Here is a 19,241-nt window from a genome sequence, read left to right on the forward strand (position 1 = left end):
AAATTACTATGTAAGGAAAGATGACCATAAAATCTTCGTTAATCTAATCATTTTACCAACTTGACGCTACAAGGATACAAAAAATGGCAAACCAACAAATAATACATAACATTAAATATTTATTTAACATGTTTCATTTCAAAGCACAAAGATAAAAAAAGCTATGATATTCTGTGATATTAATTGTATAAAAAATCCATCAAATCCACCATCTCACCATCAATCAAATTCCTGTCGAGTCTAGTTATTAGAACCTTGCATACAGTATTTGAAATTTTGTGTACAATAATCTGTTGAGTGTATCATTAAAACTGTGATTTCTGAGATTTCCGATGAATGTTTAGTTTACCCATTCTACAAGTTTATGTCTGGAGCGAAGGAGGTATGAGTTTTAATTAAGTTTTCAAGCCACTGATCTGAATGGTAAAGTCTGTCATTCTGAAGCGTAATGTATCAATACTCTGTCCATTGGAAATCCAAAAGAATTCAATTTAATTTACCGACTGCAACAATATTTCTTCGAGCAAAGGCTTCAATTAAAAGTCTTGAAGGTACAGTAGAATGATTCCATGGTTGCGTTGTTTGTGACTGAATTTGTTTCCATTTCAAGTATTGTTTTTTCTGAAAAGAAAATCAAAACATTAAATCGAGCATTAAATGATAAGAAAATAATATAATTTTACAAGTTAAAAATTCATAACCAACACACAACTTCATCTTACAAAGAACTTTTGAGAAAAAAATAAAATCGAAATTTTTCACATGTTCGCTCAAAAGTCACATGATTGAATACTCACATATAATTGGCTCAACACTATGTTTATTGATTTAAGATAATAAACCACATTTTTCTTTCTTTCGCTCTCTTTTGTTGAAAATAATAAACAAATCTAATAAGCGATTTACGTCATAGCAAAGATAGTTCAAATAAAGTCTTAAGGAGAGCAATTACTTCCATATAAGGAATAATAACAGGAAAGAAACACTTTTTATTTGAATATATTTTATTCAACCTTTTTTGTTAGAAAAACTTTGAATTTTCGACCGTTTTTCACAAAATTTGCTGAGTCGTGACCAACATTTGAAAGAATCTTTTTCCATTTTTGTGATCTTAGGACTGCTCTGAAAAATTGGTGAAATTCATACCCTTTACATGTCATACAGTGGGCATACAGTGGGCATTTTCCTCAATATTTCAACCTTTTAAGAGCGAAAAATCTTTTTAAGAATCTCTGAAAATTCATCTTTAGTCTTTCTAGCGACTAAAAATTTGAAATTTCCTGAACTTTAAAAAGCGCTATAAAAATGTGAAATTTCGAATTTTGAAAGATGTGAAAATATAAACTTTCAGATCTTTTTGTAAATTAAAAGGTCAGATTTTGAAAATTCAGGAAATACGACTATTTTTGTGAAAACTTCAGGAAATATGACATTTTGAAAAATTTGGGAAAGTGATCTTTCATGGTCTTTCTGACATTGGAAAATTTCGGATATCTTGACATTTGAAATTATGAGAAATGTCACCTTTTTTTTCTTTGGAAATCTTGGAAAGTTCATCTTTTAAATGTTTCTTACGACTTAGAAATCTCACATTTCCTGAATTCTAGAAGACCATAAAATGTGAAATTTCAAATTTTGAAATATCTGAAAATATCAGCTTTCAGATCTTTTTGTAAATTAAAAGGTCAGATTTCGAAAATTCAGGAAATACGACTTTTTTTTATGGAAATTTCAGGAAATATGACATTTTCCAAATTTGGAAAATTCCCGAAGACAGCTTTTCACCCAGTGTTACTTTGGGAGAAAAAGATATTAGAGGAGTCACGCTTATGGGAATATACGAGTTAATGAGAATTACAATCCATTTTGAATGAAAACGTGAAAGTCATATTAATTTTTTTATTGAAAATAATAGCGTCGTTCAATCATATTAAGCTAATGTTTGGAGATTTTGTTGGAAAAAACCTTATGTTTAAAGATACAATTCTCGGGGGATCCAAGGTCGGGTCCAAGGTTTGCGAGGTGACGGCAATGTCCGAGCCGAAATTATAGAACTCTGGATAAACATCAAATAAAACGGTGGAGAGCGAAGCATTGTTTTTCCATTGTTCAAGAAAACAATCGAGGATCTAGCTTTGTCCACAAAGGACAACTGTCATGGTAGCCTGGATATCCAAGCAGTGAACTTTTTTATTGATTTTGATGTTTATTTATTCACCGCTTGGTTTACCTAACTCGATTTGCATTCAAAATTTTGCATGCGCACTAAAGTAACAACAATGATTGCGCGTAGCTAAAGATTCGTCGAGCCTGGGCTTATAGGTACACCAAGTTGCTACTGTCATGACGGCTCGAAGGTCTCTGATTTTGAAAAATGATTAATAATAATCCCGTTTCTAAAAAGTCCTGTAACTTCTTGTTTTTGTATATTTACCGGATGAAACTTTGAAAATGAAAGCAAGAACGCTCTACGAATACATTTATGAAATCAAATGTGACAAAAACATCATCAAACAAGAAAAATCGAGTAAAAAGCCTAGAATGAAGCTAAAAATAAAGTTGGCAACATCTTTCCAATTTTTTTCTGGGAAGAGCTAAGATTGACATATGTTAGACTGGAGTATCTTGGCTTCATAGTGATATGAAAATCTTTTAGAGGCACGCGGTGGCACGGTGGTTTCGGCGAGGTGGAAGTTTGAAATTTTCTGGTGTCAACTTTGAAATTTCTTATACAGGGTGTCCCTAATTAAAGTATCGAGTCGAAACACAACTATGAGTAGAAAGTTTTATGTGCGTGTTCACAAAATTGTATTTTAAGCTCTCTCTCTTTTTTCTTTGTCATTACGATTAATTTATACGTTGTAACTACCTTTTGTAATAAGCCTGTGTGATGGAGAACGTTCTTATATTTTAGCGATAACACACACAGACTTTTCTACTCAATCGCATGTTCAAACTCGATACTTTAACTAGGGACACCCTGTACATAGCATGTTTGTCATATTTTTATCATAGTCATCATAGTTTGAAACGTCATAACGACATATCATTAGCAATTAATTTGATGCATTTGACTGTCTTGAGAGAACTTTAGGTCTCATTTGAGAATCGTATAACTGTGTTTTGATGAAAGATCCAGTAACAAATTTACGAAAAAATGATTAGTGAAGGGAGGAGGGTGAACAATAATGTCATTTCTGCGGACAAGGCTTGTACATGAGAAATCGATGAAAAACCAGCTCTTTGTGTATCCAGAGTTCTATGATAAATCCATGATATTTTGAACCCGTTGTTATGATTGTGCATCAGATTTTTGGCAGAACAGATATATATTTTGCGGGCCTTACAGTATGTGGCCCCCAAAACGGCGATCAAATTTGAAATTTCTCTCAAATCTAGAGGAAAAGAGATTTTACAAAAAATTTTGCTGCATGAAAACCTTTAACATCTCTTTATTTCCTGGAAGTTCTTTTTCAAAATTTTCAATTCCAACAATATTTTTCAATCGCTTAAAGATAGGTAGTTTTTTTCTAAGGGCCCCCAAAACGGAGGTTTGAAATTTTAGCGATTTCTCGAGATATCATTAAGATATGAATACAAAGTTTTGACCATAGTTTTGAAATATAATTTAGAGGGTTTTGGGCATAAATTTATTTGATAAAATTTTTACAGTATACCCCTGGTTGTCAAAATGCAGGTTTGGGGCCCCCAAAACGGAGGTGTAGTTAAAATCAAATTATTAAGCCCAGTGGTAATAGGGGGAAAAACTATGAACATATATGTGTTTTCCCTTAAATTTACGACCCGATGGATGTAAAATTTATGATTTTTATGAAATATTTCAAGATTTTCGATATTGCAAAATCCAAACTGAAAATTTAGAAATTTTCAAAATGACAATTTTGATTTAACAACGTCTTAATCAAGTTTTTGAAAACAAATCTCTTTTGAAAATAGTTCCATTCATGTATGGAATAAGCTGTGAACATTTTAGAAAAAAAGCTTATCTGAAATTAGCCTCCGTCTCAGAACGCGGTCAGAAAATTTTGCGGATAATTTCACAGCGAAAATGCATCCAGTGAAATGTGAGTAATGTATCATGATTCAAGTCGACTGACATAATTATACACATAATACATGTTACAAGTTCTGCCTACGGATTCTCAAGCTCAGCTATTATAAAACTATTACATGTTAGTAGCAGACCCGACTGGCCAATGTTATGTAGCAGGTTGAAACATGAGTTTCTACTGGAACGATGCAGTTTGTTTTCAAGTTAATTCTTCAAAATAAAGCAAACTGTGTGGGTTTCTTTACTTCCAAACAACCTACCAATAGTTTTGGAACACTCCATAATAAAGGAAGATGGCTCTTCTTGTGGATTGGCTTTCTGATACCCCATATAAACACGATGTGACATGAAAGTGAAGAGACATGATTTGTTGGTTTTTGTTTGATTTGTTGACTCATATATCTCATGGCAAATGGGATAGCAAATAACTTTTCATGTATTGCTTGGCTCTACATATGATAGCTCTAACTTTGAACACCTCCAGAATGTTGAAAAAAGCATCTTACGAGATAAGTTTCAATTATAATTTTCATGGAGATTTTTAATCGCCAGATTTGGCTTGGCGTCAGTTTTGTTTGGTTGATGTTTGGTATTGTGATCATTAAAAGCAATGAAATGCCACACAGTCACTCTACACATGATGCCTCCAGCCATGATTGGTATCAGAATGTTGGAAAAAAACATTTTATTTACGAGAAATTGTTGATAGAAATTATATTGACTTATTTTTACAATTTTGGCGGTGTGGGCTTAGTTGGTTGATAATGTTTACACTGTGGGATGGTTTTCAAAAAACTGTTATATTGATTGTTGTTTGTTGGAATTGATTACCAAAAAAAAAGAGAACCTTTTTTTGATAAATACTTTATTTTTTTCATGAATCGAAAAAACCGTGTGGATAGTATGTCTTGTAGTAACACCAATGCAGTGTCTGTTTTCTTTTTGAAAGCTTTATACCTACTGAATCTGTGAATTGAAGCTCTGACTAGCTCTATGTTTAAAACTTTGAGCCATGTTTTTTTCTTTGTTGCTATTAAAGATATATTTTTAAATTGTCGTAATGTAAATTTATGGTAAAGTTTTAGTTTTTGAGTTTAGTTCATCAGTAGTATACATACAGTAGTATTTTTTCAGTAATCCTTTCTTGTAAATATAGTAACATTTAACCAGACTCGCTGGCCTCATTATATTCAAATTTGTATTTTTTTAGGACTGATAAGTACATATTTTTAAACACCAAAACAAAGCAAACAACATGCCAGTTCTTTCTGGACAAATATATATGTATACTTTATTGTGATTGTGTGCTTTGAGTTCTTTTTAATCAACCCTCTCAACTGCTGATCTTTCAACTATCATTTAGGAGTATAGAATGGGCTTCCATAGTACCATTTTCTCTAAGTATTTTGTGCAAATTTTCAACAAAGAAGTAGACTTCTTGACTGTCCTTGTCCCTTATGTTAAAGTTGTTCTGATGGAGGACATTGCTATTTTTGGTAGCCTTCACATATCAATAAGGAGCTTTGGTGTAAATGTTTTTTCTGATGAAATCATACTAATCTGAAACTATTAGGCCTTTATGAACTTTCTAGAACAATAATCTTGCTCTAATCTTTAGAAACACTGGAAAAATAGGTTAGCATTCCCTGCCATAATTTCACAGATTTCCTCTGCTTTCTGCTTGAAAACGCTGTCGCATAGCCGAAAACGAAAGTGAAACTGTGAAAACGTCCGCAAATTCGGGCCCAGTCCTCTTCCGAGACGGAGGCTAATTGAAAATATTAAGCTTTAAAGATATTTTTCTCCTATATTTTGCAAAAAAATGACAGAATTTGCCGTTTTTACTGATTCAGCGAAAAATTTTATATATAATGTTAATTTTTTGTTATAAACTATTAGCTCAAGGTGATAGGAATAGAATTCCAAGATTTTTTGCTTTTTCTCATATTTAGAATTTTCGGTTTTGTCAATGCTGATTCTAGGGCTCCAAAATACTGGTTGACCATCAAGATGCTATATCTTTTACCCAGCCTCTAAAGTCACAGATGTATTTGCATTTTCTGAAAGGCATTAGGTGTAGAAAGTTTCCTATACCCCGTTTTCATAACATATTTTCAATATCCAAGGAGCTAGAGTGCATATGCAATTTTTATCTAATTTTGGTGTTAAAATATTTCCTTTAGACGCAAATATGTTATTTTGAATCTGTCTCAAACCAGCAAAAACATGCTCATTTTTAAGTATAACCATCAATTTTTCAAAATAAACAAAAATCGTTTAATTCTGATAAATCTACAAGTCAGGATATTCATTTTAATGAAAACCTCCGTTTTGGGGGCCGTCTCCGTTTTGGGGGCCATATACTGTAGGATCTGAGGAACTAAAAGTCCAAGAATGGTCCAACAGGCCTCAGAATATAGCCTGGAAGTCAATAAATTGAAATAATTGAATAACCTTATCGGCCCTTTTTACGCCGGCCCTTATTGCGCAAGATATGTTCCTTCGTTCTTTGTAAGTTAGAGTTAGGGTTAAATTAGCGTTAAGTTGTCTGGAAACGTTATATAGTTAAGGATTGAAATATGTTGTTCTTTGATAATTAGGGAGGGTTTGTCGCTTTTTATAATAGTTATTTGTCGTTCGTTTTAGATTGTCTGGAAAGTATTTACCGTAACTGCCAATATGGTAGATTTACTGATGTTTTCATCTCTACACATATGGTAGAAATAAGTGCGAGTTTGGCCTGAAAGTGTTTCTTGGCTCTGGGTGAAGTATTCTTAGAAAATTCCCGGAACTAAGGTTGAAATATACTGTATAGACAAATTTCTATTTTTCGTATGCTGTTTTTACATTTCCTCTAAAATAATGCTATAGGGTGACCCATTTTCTGTCTTCGAAGACAGGGATCTACAATTTTGATAAACACAACGTTACTGTTAAACTCAGGCTAATTAAGGCCTGTCCAGATTTTTCAAACTTACCTCAATTTTTTATCACCGTTTCCACTTATCATAGCATATCACTTCATACATCAAAAGAAGCGTATTGGAGTGCAGATCACTGGAATTGCTGTGCCATAATTAATTTTTTCACCCAAAAAAAGATATTAGGCAAAAACCAAAAAATGCTGACGTCAGCAAAACTTGTTTTATGAATAACTCCAGTTTGGCTTATGGTAAAAACATGAAATTTGGACCAAAGTTGCACACCATTAAAAGGATCATTTTGAAAAAAATTTTTTGAAATTTTGCTGACGTCAGCACTTTATTGCAAAATTTCGTATTTTGCTGATTTCTGCTGACGTCAGCAAAATTTGCAAAAATAATTATACAAAAATGTTCCTATTATTGATATGCAACTTTTGTCTAAATTTCATCTCTATACCATTAGCCAAACTGGAGTTATTCAAAATACAAGTTTTGCTGACGTCAGCATTTTTTGGTTTTTGCCTGATATCTCTTTTTGGGTGAAAAAATTAATTATGGCACAGCTATTCCAGTGATCTACACTCTAATACGCTTCTTTCGATGTATGAAGTGATATGCAATGACAAGTGGAAACGGTGATAAAAAATTAGGGTAAATTCGGACGTGCCTTAATTTGCCTGAGAATGCCTCCTTTTGATTTTTCCTAATTTTATTACTAGCAAGTACAGTAGTAGCTATCGCTAAGAATGCTCCGCAGAGCTTGCTTTTGAAATGCCACTAAGTAAAATAGCAAGGTTATCAAGTGTCGGGAATAAATCACGACGAAGAACGGAAAACATGAAATGCGATCGGTTAAAACGCACTAGCCTGAACCATTGAATTTAAAGCCCCGAAGGGGCTAGAAGTGAATCTTTAATCTCGCATAGGCAAGAAAAAGTGAAACCTTGAAAATATTAAATCGTACGGAATTGCGGGATTTTTTGCCAGGACGCAGGTCTGGATGGGAAATAAATAGCTTCATTTCCCATCCAGAAGTTTCTTCTAGCCCCTTCGGGGCTTTAAACTCAATGGCCTGAACAATTTTTTTTTTTCGTGATCCGGAATGCTTAGGCCATCTTTTACCTGTTTTCATGCACAAAAATCAGAAAAAATTAATGATCCAATGTCACATTCGAGGGTTAATAGTTATGCATCGTTGTGCATAAAATCAAAAAAATTGATCAAGTGATCAATCAAGTCTAGCTCGAGAAGAGCTAGACTTGCAAGCGTCTGGTTTTTCGTGGACACATAGCCAGAGTGTCAGGCGTGAAGTATAACCTCCGTTCAACAAGTTTTCACTACACTTATACAACGCCTGATTGCAAACAAATCTACTTGCGACTCGTTTTACCACATCCAATCAGAATCTATTATTTTCCCTGTCAATCAAAACGAAAATTTGTCGTTTATGATTGCTTTGATAAAATAATGCGTTTCAAACAAAGAGAGAAAATTTGACATTTTTATTGCTCTTGGGAATAACGTAGATTATTTTAGACTTTGATAATAGAACATTTTTAATGCCTTCGCAAAAGGCGAGCATGTTTTTACCGAGTTTGTTAGCTTAGAATCTTGGCTAGTGGACACAGGAGCGGGAATAGTGCTTATAAATTTAAACGCGCAAGAGAGTTTTTATAAAAAAATAAATTGCCGCGGGAGAGTGGTTTGAAAAACCATTGTATTCAGCGCACCTATTGCGCGTGAGCAAAATACAACGACTAGTTTACTAGTCTAGAGAAGAGCTGGTAACGAACTCACAAACGCAAATGGGTTAATTTTATAGGACCCCCGCCGGGGTAGGTCCAAAAAGCGTGTATGCGAATGACCGCTAAGTATTTTCCGAATTTCTACGATCGAATTAGAAATGAACCTTTTTCCATAAATACTAAACTGGCAGCACCCAACTGCAGACTCCAGAAACCAGTTGAGACCAAAATGGTCCATCTCACTGAATGGAGTCTACGATTAGATTTATCTTGATTACTGAGAAATCAGTTGGGACCAAAATTAGTCCATCTAACTGATTCACCACGCAGTCAAGATATACAGTTTGTATAAACTTATATTGTCTCAAGTTTTAGGGTAATAAGAAAAAAACTTCAACAAGGACAGGGGGAGAAATTAACATACAATTCTTTTTACATTTAAAATTGCCTTTTTTCATCCTTTTTAAAATACCTAAATGAGCCAAATAAAATCTGTCAAAAAATATTAACAAGTAAAAATCTTTTTTAAAATACCTATGTGAGCCAAATAAAATCTGTCAAAAATATTAACAAGTAAAAATCTTTTTAAAATACCTAAGTGAGCCAAATAAAATCTGTCAAAAAATATTAACAAGTAAAAATCTTTTTTAAAATACCTAAAAGAGCCAAATAAAATCTGTCAAAAATATTAACAAGTAAAAATCTTTTTTAATAAAAATACCTAAGTGAGCCAAATAAAATCTGTCAAAAATATTAACAAGTAAAAATCTTTTTTAATAAAAATACCTAAGTGAGCCAAATAAAATCTGTCAAAAATATTAACAAGTAAAAATCTTTTTTAATAAAAATACCTAAGTGAGCCAAATAAAATCTGTCAAGAAATATTAACAAGTAAAAATCTTTTTTTTTTAATTAAATACCTAAATGAGCCAAATAAAATATGTCAAAAATATTAACAAGTAAAAATCTTTTTTTTTTTTAATTAAATACCTAAATGAGCCAAATAAAATATGTCAAAAATATTAACAAGTAAAAAATCTTGTTCCGTGTACATGTTTTTTATAAATATATTCTTTTGGGGAAACAAGCTCGGTTATGCTTATTTTATCAATGCAAGTAGGCAAGAGACCCTTTGTTTGAGTTAGTTTTTCCATTAAAACAAACCAACTTCGATGATTCACAAAATAAAAAAAGAAAGGCAAGCCGTTTAAAATTTCAATAATATCATAATCAATATAATGTGAATTTGTTAAAAAATTCTGGGTTATCAATAATATTTAGGAGAATCTTCTTAAAACTTTGATACTCAAGGAAGTATTTCGATATACGGATAGTATTTGCACATGGATTGGTAGTTGGTGCCATTAATTCAAGGTCAGTGAGACCATTAAAGCTTATCATTATCGTTTCGTCAGTGATGACCTCCATTCCCGTTACAAATCTGCAAAAGCTTGCAGCTCGATCTTTATTTAGGCTGCAGACAAAGCACCTCAAAAATTCATAGACTCGATCCTCATGAGGGTCACCAGACTCTGGAGCAGTGATAAGAGCGGCCAACTTCTCACCACCTGGTTGCAATCTTTGTATTGCTCTTCGGAAATCACTTTCGCTGCACATCAGAAATCTTCGTGACATGTTTGACAACACGTAATGAGGTTTGAAGATAATTTCAATTTTAGCCAGATCCTTTAGAAAGTCGGCATAATCACTTGGCTGTGGTAATTCAACACCGAAACAACCCAACACGTTTAATAGCCTATCCTTGAATTCACCATGGAAAATGTCTTTGGTCATAGCCTCTTTCAGAAGATTTTCCTCATAAGAGGAAAGACAGCTTAAAAAACTTTCCAAAATCATTTCATCAGAAGGCATCTTTGACGTGCAAATGAAATACAGCTGTGCCAAATTTATCCAGAAAGGTAAAAAGTTTACCTTTTTATGGCCATGTTCCAATATTCGCCCTATGGCCTTAATTTCTGATAGAGACAAAAGATTTCGAGGCATGATGTTAAACCTTTGAAAGGTATCACCTTTCATGTGTTTAGCTTTCATCTCTTTCCAAACAGAAGAAAACAAATCTTTCGTAACACCAGTCATATCTTCAGCAGGTTCCCCAACAAATTTGACGTAAGTTGTCAAATTGATTATATCATCACTAGCGTAATACGGGAAAATATCACAAAGAAGGTTGTTTCGGTTCACTAAGATTTGCTGCGTTTCAAAAGGTCTTATCATCTGTGACGGAGCTGAAAGAAAAACGTTGTTATTTCTTAAAAAAGAAAACGTTTTTATTTATAGTTTATTTTTTCAATGGGAGTGCAATAACTCCAGAAAGATATCAAGATAAATGGCCTAGCAACAGATTTTTAGAATGGATAAATTAATAGGTTTTGCCTGTGACGACAGCTCCAGTGTGGAGATTTCTTTAGCTCATTTGCCGTGATAGGTGTTTTTAAATAAACTGCTAAATCCTACTAAGATAGTTCCAATAATCCATAATGCAGTTTCAGACTTACCAGTGATGTCAGAGGGTTCATCATCACTGAGATCGAATACAGGAATTGATTCTAAAACAAAAATATGAATCCACGTTAATATTTGATACCATGCAACAAAAACAAGAGATGTGTATTAGCAGAGCAGATAGTTTAGGAAATTGGACAATTTTAAACAGATCTAGTCGAGTGTCGTTGGTTATTTTAAGAAAAACGATTACTGATCTAGTCTAGAAAAATTAAATTTTGACAGTAAAGAAGGACCTTGATAATTGGAAACACATATTACATATATTTTTCATAAGGCAATGAATTCAAAATTCAAAACCAGGTTCAAACGTCATTACATAGTGTCCTAGTAGGTTGGTTAACCCCACCCTTGAAAATTGAAAAAAGATCCCTCTGCCCCCCTTTTAGTTCCCCTCCCTAAGGTTTTTAAAATAATTTCCCCTCCCTTGTTTGCTCATAACATAATACTGCTACTATTCACGTTATCTCGTCCCTATATACAAAGAAAAAATGTTAATTGTCACCACCTCGAATATAAAGCTAACATAAAAGCTAACTAAAGCTCTTAACAAGGTCTTGAAAGTGTTAAATTTCTCTCACAACTCACATTGAGTACAAAATTAGAGCATCAGGAACAGAAACAGAAAATTTTTTTCCCTCAGATTTTTTCTCTTGGCTTTTTGGAACTATTTTTTCCTCCCCCTTTTGATTCCCCCCGCTAGAATTTTGGAAACGATTTTGCCCACCCTTTTCCCATTTTCTGAAGAACCCCCCCCCCTTTAAAAAGGGGGGGGGGCACTATGCATTAGCAAATGACTTTATAGCTCAACATTTGAGCTGAACGTTTCAATACTTACCGAGTGTTCCAGAGTTGCTAGATCTGTCAGTAATGGTTCTGCTTGTCAAGGTACTTGAGCTAACCAGTGGAAAAGCTGAAAAATAAAACAAAATACATCCATATTTTTTATAATGGCACCACTGGTAAGGGAGGTACAAAATAAAGAGCAGAAATTGCAATAATTGTTAACATAGACTTACCGAGTGTTCCAGAGTTGCTAGATCTGTCAGTAATGGTTCTGCTTGTCAAGGTACTTGAGCTAACCAGTGGAAAAGCTGAAAAATAAAACAAAATACATCCATATTTTTTATAATGGCACCACTGGTAAGGGAGGTACAAAATAAAAAGCAGAAATTGCAATAATTGTTAACATAGACTTACCGAGTGTTCCAGAGTTGCTAGATCTGTCATTAATCGTTGTGCTTGTCAAAGTACTTGAACTTGTGCCAATTGGTAACAAGGCTGAAAAATCAAAAACAGTATTGCAAGATACTTCCATATATTTTATACCTTTTTTATAAGGGAAGAAGTTTTTGCTAATCAAGCTTCTTATAGTTTGAGTGTTTTGCGGATGAAAATTTACAAATCAACTGTTTCATTCATACATTGAGATGATTGTATAATTAGCTCCACAAAACTAACCTGGAGTAACAACAAGTATTCCTTTGTAGTCAAGATTTTTGATACATTCTGCTGATTCGATTGCCTCTAGTTTATCCTTTTGTATTCTTCGGTTTTTATCCAGCTTGTAAAACTTTGGATACACACCCTCCAGTCTTGGAAATAACTCCTGTATATGTTTTGCAAATTGTTGCCCTTTCATTTTTAATGACATAGATGCGTGTTTGTACTTTTGTTTACGCTCATCCCAACAGATAGAAGGAAAGCCTGAAAATGGCATAATAAATGATTCTTAAACCAACCTTATTTGAAGATCATCCTGTACTAACTCATTTAATATCATCTTTCTTAAAAACAATTTTCATAATACTTTAATCATAGAAATTTTAGATAGACTTAATTTTAGTGTATATCACTATTATCATTAGGAATGATCAGTGAAAAAAATTTGATTTTTAAAAATTTATTTTAGAGATCTGTCCATTCAGAGTGCTTTAGTTTAGAGTAAGAGTAAGAGTAAGCCATCATAAAAAAGAATATCGAAACTCAATCTTACCATAACCTTGATCTTTATGCTGCATAAAGGACACTGGAAAATTCCCTTGACCATCTTTACTTAATCGTCTGGGAAGTTCGGAGCCTGTTGGAAGTAGGTAAAAGATGTACTTTGTTGTAGAGGCTTCTGGTCCTTTTTTCGATCGCTTAGCTCTCTTCCTTGGTATTGTTGATTGCCCATATTGTTGTCTTACTTGAGAGACAGTTGAAATGCATTGGTCCAAATTCTGAAGGAACTGACTGTCATCTATAAGAAAACAAGTATGTTAAATTAGCTATCGGTGTTATTAAAAAATGAAATAGCAGACTATGATGCCACTTGTTTTGCAGGTATTTTTCCCATTTTAGCCTCAAATACCACCAATTTTCTATTCGTTTCATCAAAAATTGAGTAAAAGTGGAAAAAGTTTTTGCAACCCTTTTTGCAACCTGAATTTTCTTGGACCATTTGTGTTTTTTTAAGTGGCAGAAGTGGCACAAGTTTAAATCCTTCAAGGCAAGATGTGAATTCAATTTATTTCTACATTTTTGTGTTTTGCTTTCGCTTATTTATTTTTGCTCTGCTGCCTGACTCCATTTCAAAACAAACAGCAAGGTCACACTCTCCCTCAGACAAAAATAATTTTTTTTGGGTTTATAAAAATTGGTTGATAACATTTCTAAGAATTTTGATACAAATGCCTCTTTTTCAAATGTTTCATCTATAAGGGCCTCCTAAGTGCCAATGGGACCAAAAAGTCAAAAGTGCAAGTCAAATAAATTGACTCAAACAAATCTCTTGCATTTAACCTTTTCCATCTGAAAATTAATTTTGGTTTTCAAAGAAGCTCAAGACTATAAGGGATATAAAACAGCTAATGCAAGAATTTATACAGGAAATAATTTCCCAATTTCCCGAACTTTAATTCCTATCAGGTGTTCAAACTTTCACTTTTTTGTTTTTATGGAGAAAGCACCAAGATTTAATCAAGTCTTTCTCACTTACCATGGGGCGACCAATTACACTCTACAACAAAAGCAGCAATGATAATTGAATATCACTTCTACATACCTGTACTAGGAGTTGTTATAGAGTCACTGGTGTCAATTCTGGATGTTTCATGTTGATCTGCACGTATTAAATAAAAAGAAACACTAGAATAAAAAATTTACATCTCTAGAAAACACAACAAAATCTAAAGATTGAAGTACTTACTCACACTTATTTATAAGCTTGCAAGAGCATTTATTAAAAAAGTCAATAATTTTCAAAATAAAGTACTTACTTGTTGCATTGATAGCCAATGGTTGAGCTAATAAGAATGACAAAAAATCTAATACTAATATCATATCTAACACAAATTTGATTTCAAGTCTTAATAAATAACAAATAATAAAAAAATTTAAATACAGTTGACGCTCTCCAATTCGATTTTCAAGGGGAATTCAAATTTGATCGAATACAGGAGCTTATCGAATAGTAGGAAGTCTCTCCAATTCAATGAATACAACAGAATACAAGGCAATTATTGAATTATAGAGCCGGGAAAGTAAAGTATGGACGAGACTGGATTGGTTTGAACTCAAATCAGGGCACATGTCGAAGGTCTTCCTGAGGACCGAAGTTCTCTGGAAGAATTCATCGTGGTTGGCCTGTTTTTTGCTTGACAATGATTCATATTCTATTGCCTTTTTACATCGAATGAAAAATTCGAAATTTCTAGATTATACCACTTTCTTACAGTTGATCGCATTCACAATGATAATGGGCAAGTTAATTATGTAAAAGGTTGTTTACTTACTAGATGTACTAATGGAGGGCAAGCCAACTTGTCGAGTTTGTTCTCTCTGTGTTTGTGTAAGTGTTGCTAAAGTAAAAAGAGGAAAATTAAGCATTTTAAACTTTATTTTTAGATTATATTATATGAAGCACCAAATTCTTACAGTGCTGATCACATTCACAATGATAATGGGCAAGTTAATTATTTAAAAGGTTGTTTACTTACTAGATGTACTAATGGAGGGCAAGCCAACTTGTTGAGTTTGTCCTCTCTGTGTTTGTGTTGCTAAAGCAAAAAGAGGAAAATTGAGCATTTTATACTTTATTTTTAGATTATACGCAGCACCAAATTCTTACAGTGTTGATCGCATTCACAATGATAATGGGCAAGTTAATTATGTAAAAGGTTGTTTACTTACTAGATGTACTAATGGAGGGCAAGCCAACTTGTCGAGTTTGTTCTCTCTGTGTTTGTGGTGCTAAAGAGAGGAAAGTTAAGCATTTTAAACTTTATATTTAGATTATATGAAGCACCAAATTCTTACAGTGCTGATCACATTCACAATGATAATGGGCAAGTTATTTATGTAAAAGGTTGTTTACTTACTAGATGTACTAATGGAGGGCAAGCCAACTTGTCCAGTTTGTTCTCTCTGTGTTTGTGGTGCTAAAGAGAGGAAAGTTAAGCATTTTAAACTTTATTTTTAGATTATATGAAGCACCAAATTCTTCCAGTGCTGATCACATTCACAATGATAATGGGCAAGTTAATTATTTAAAAGGTTGTTTACTTACTAGATGTATTAATGGAGGGCAAGCCAACTTGTTGAGTTTGTCCTCTCTGTGTTTGTGTTGCTAAAGCAAAAAGAGGAAAATTGAGCATTTTATACTTTATTTTTAGATTATATGCAGCACCAAATTCTTACAGTGTTGATCGCATTCACAATGATAATGGGCAAGTTAATTATGTAAAAGGTTGTTTACTTACTAGATGTACTAATGGAGGGCAAGCCAACTTGTTGAGTTTGTTCTCTCTGTGTTTGTGGTGCTAAAGAGAGGAAAGTTAAGCATTTTAAACTTTATTTTTAGATTATATGAAGCACCAATTTCTTACAGTGCTGATCACATTCACAATGATAATGGGCAAGTTAATTATGTAAAAGGTTGTTCACTTACTAGATGTACTAATGGAGGGCAAGCCAACTTGTCGAGTTTGTTCTCTCTGTGTTTGTGTTGCTAAAATGAGGAAAGTTGAGCATTTTATACTTTATTTTTAGATTATATGCAGCACCGAATTCTTACAGTGCTGATCACATTCACAATGATAATGGGCAAGTCAATTATGTAAAAGGTTGTTCACTTACTAGATGTACTAATGGAGGGCAAGCCAACTTGTCGAGTTTGTTCTCTCTGTGTTTGTGGTGCTAAAGAGAGGGAAGTTAAGCATTTTAAACTTTATTTTTAGATTATATGAAGCACCAAATTCTTACAGTGCTGATCACATTCACAATGATAATGGGCTAGTTAATTATTTAAAAGGTTGTTTACTTACTAGATGTACTAATGGAGGGCAAGCCAACTTGTCGAGTTTGTCCTCTCTGTGTTTGTGTTGCTAAAATGAGGAAAGTTGAGCATTTTATACTTTATTCTTAGATTATATGCAGCACCGAATTCTTACAGTGCTGATCGTATTCACAATGATAATGGGCAAGTTAATTATGTAAAAGGTTGTTTACTTACTAGATGTACTAATGGAGGGCAAGCCAACTTGTCGAGTTTGTTCTCTCTGTGTTTGTGTTGCTAAAGTAAAAAGAGGAAAATTGAGCATTTTATACTTTATTTTTAGATTATATGCAGCACCAAATTCTTACAGTGTTGATCGCATTCACAATGATAATGGGCAAGTTAATTATGTAAAAGGTTGTTTACTTACTAGATGTACTAATGGAGGGCAAGCCAACTTGTCGAGTTTGTTCTCTCTGTGTTTGTGTTGCTAAAATGAGGAAAGTTGAGCATTTTATACTTTATTTTTAGATTATATGCAGCACCGAATTCTTACAGTGTTGATCGCATTCACAATGATAATGGGCAAGTTAATTATTTAAAAGGTTGTTTACTTACTAGATGTACTAATGGAGGGCAAGCCAACTTGTCGATTTTGTTCTCTCTGTGTTTGTGTTGCTAAAAAAGAAAAGTTAGACATTTTATACTTTATTTCTAGAAAACTTTTGCAACATTGCTTACAGTTGAACACATTCAAAAAGATAACAGACAATTTACTTATGTAAAAGGTTATTTACTTACTAGATATGCTAATGGAGGTTAAGCACCACTTACATTTTAACACATTGAAACAAGTGATACTTTTATGGCCCTACCTGATTATTAAAACCAATAACAAACAAAGAGATAAGATAAACAAAGAACAACTAAAATAACATGATGGATATTCAAAATTCAATCCATAGAATCTTAACTACTTAAAAATGTTTACCGAAAAAAACAAGCTTTAATGAATATTTGATGACGATCTTTTAAAAGAATTTAACCCCTAGAATATTTGATGGCAATCTTTTAAAAGAATTTAACCCCTAGAATATTTATATTTGGTATTTAACCCTTTCTGGATGACTAAAAGACTTGAACTTCTTATTTGCTGCCCTGATCACTAAAATGTAAATTTTCTTGACTGCTGTTTCACAAACCTTGGTTTTCCAGAGTACTAATGAAGATATAACTTCAGAGGATGTGCGAAGGCAGTGTCCACCAAATTGGACTCGCTTTGGTTTCATAAATGGTATTTTTTCTAGACATGGCTCCGAATGGGGTTCTAGGTCCCCCCAACAAATTTAGGTCCCCCCTAAGTTTTAGGTCCCCCCACTTTTCAGTAAGGTTCAGGTCTCAGTTGAAATCTAAAGGTTCAGGTCCCTGCAAAAAGTACTTTCAAGGTTCAGGTTCCAGCAAAGAAAAAATATTTGGCACAAAATTATTTCAATTTCAATAAAACAAAAAAATATTTTTATAATTCCTTAATTATTGTAATTAGCCCCCAGAACAGCCCAGAACTTCAGTGCAGCCCTTCAGGTCCCCCCACTTTTTTAGGCCCCCCCCACCACTTTTAGGCTGATTTTAGATTTACACCCCCAAATAAGTGGGGGGGGGGGCGGAGCCATGCTAGAGTGGTCAAGCCTGGTCAAGCCAAGGTTTTTGACTCTTCTGAGGAGTCTTGTATATGTGCTTTCTAGTTTTTTTTCTAACTTTCTAGATCAAGTCACTGAACCATAAAAAAGAAAAGTACAATAGTAATTTTGAATAAATTTTAAAGTTACTGTAAAAGGTTGTTTACTTACTGTTGGAGGGTAAGCCAACTTGATGAGGTGGTGGTCTGGCCAGTGGATGAGCTATCAACAGAAAATTGAAATAATTTTAATTCTGAGGAAGCATTATGGTTTAAAATTGTATTTGTTGTTTTGCTGTTTTAATTTTTTTAAATCCCTACATAAAATGTGAATGGGGTAATATTACCTAAAGTTCTTGCCACCATTGGTGGTAGGCCCAATGGAGTGCAGGTTGCTAGAATAGAAAGCAATATACATACTATCATTCAATCAGTATAAGCAATAAGAAAAATAAATTAGGGTAACAAAGTAGTTTCATGGCAATCTTTAGTTCCTTGATTACTGACAGAAAGTTGAAAGTTAGTTTTTATCCCCCAGTAATTTTACACAAGTTGCTTTTTGGTCTCCATTATTTTAAACTGGCTGTCTCAATAAAGAATGACCTAGAAAATTAACTTACATGAGCCAGAATTGGTTAGACATATTCTTGGTCTGTAAGTAGCTGAAGGTGAAATATGAAAATATCATCAGGTTTTAATAGCATCTAGATTCAAAATATTGAAAAATAAAGAGGTAAAATATAAGAAATTGTTTGATTATCCCTTTAAAAAATAACATATTATAGGAACAAAATATTTACATACCGTCGGATTGGGTAAGAATCTGATTCCCAGACTAAGAATCCACTTGCCACTTGAAAACAGAAAATGAGCAAAGCTCTGGCTTGTTGAAATATAAAATTTAGAAAGTTATTGAGTCATTCAGTAAGTGGCTCATATTTTTCTGGGCCATTTCTAAAAATATTTTAGCCGGTATAACCAAGAAAAATAGCAGAAAAGCACCAAGATTCTTAGTCATCAGATTTTTACCCAATCCGATGGTACA

At 33.3% G+C, this 19,241-nt stretch overlaps 1 long non-coding RNA gene across 1 annotated transcript; it reads right to left on the bottom strand.

Moving 5' to 3' along the window:
- Positions 1 to 16,039: 16,039 nt before the first annotated feature.
- Positions 16,040 to 16,608, bottom strand: LOC136807801 (uncharacterized). The gene is made up of 4 exons (XR_010846722.1): positions 16,571 to 16,608; positions 16,383 to 16,442; positions 16,195 to 16,254; positions 16,040 to 16,066 (listed from the first exon to the last, which is right to left on the bottom strand). It is a non-coding gene; the product is annotated as an uncharacterized lncRNA (long non-coding RNA).
- Positions 16,609 to 19,241: the final 2,633 nt, after the last annotated feature.

This window comes from Clytia hemisphaerica, unplaced genomic scaffold (genome assembly GCF_902728285.1).
Source record: "Clytia hemisphaerica strain Z4C2 unplaced genomic scaffold, Clytia hemisphaerica genome assembly, whole genome shotgun sequence".
In the NCBI taxonomy this organism is placed as follows: Eukaryota; Metazoa; Cnidaria; class Hydrozoa; order Leptothecata; family Clytiidae; genus Clytia; species Clytia hemisphaerica.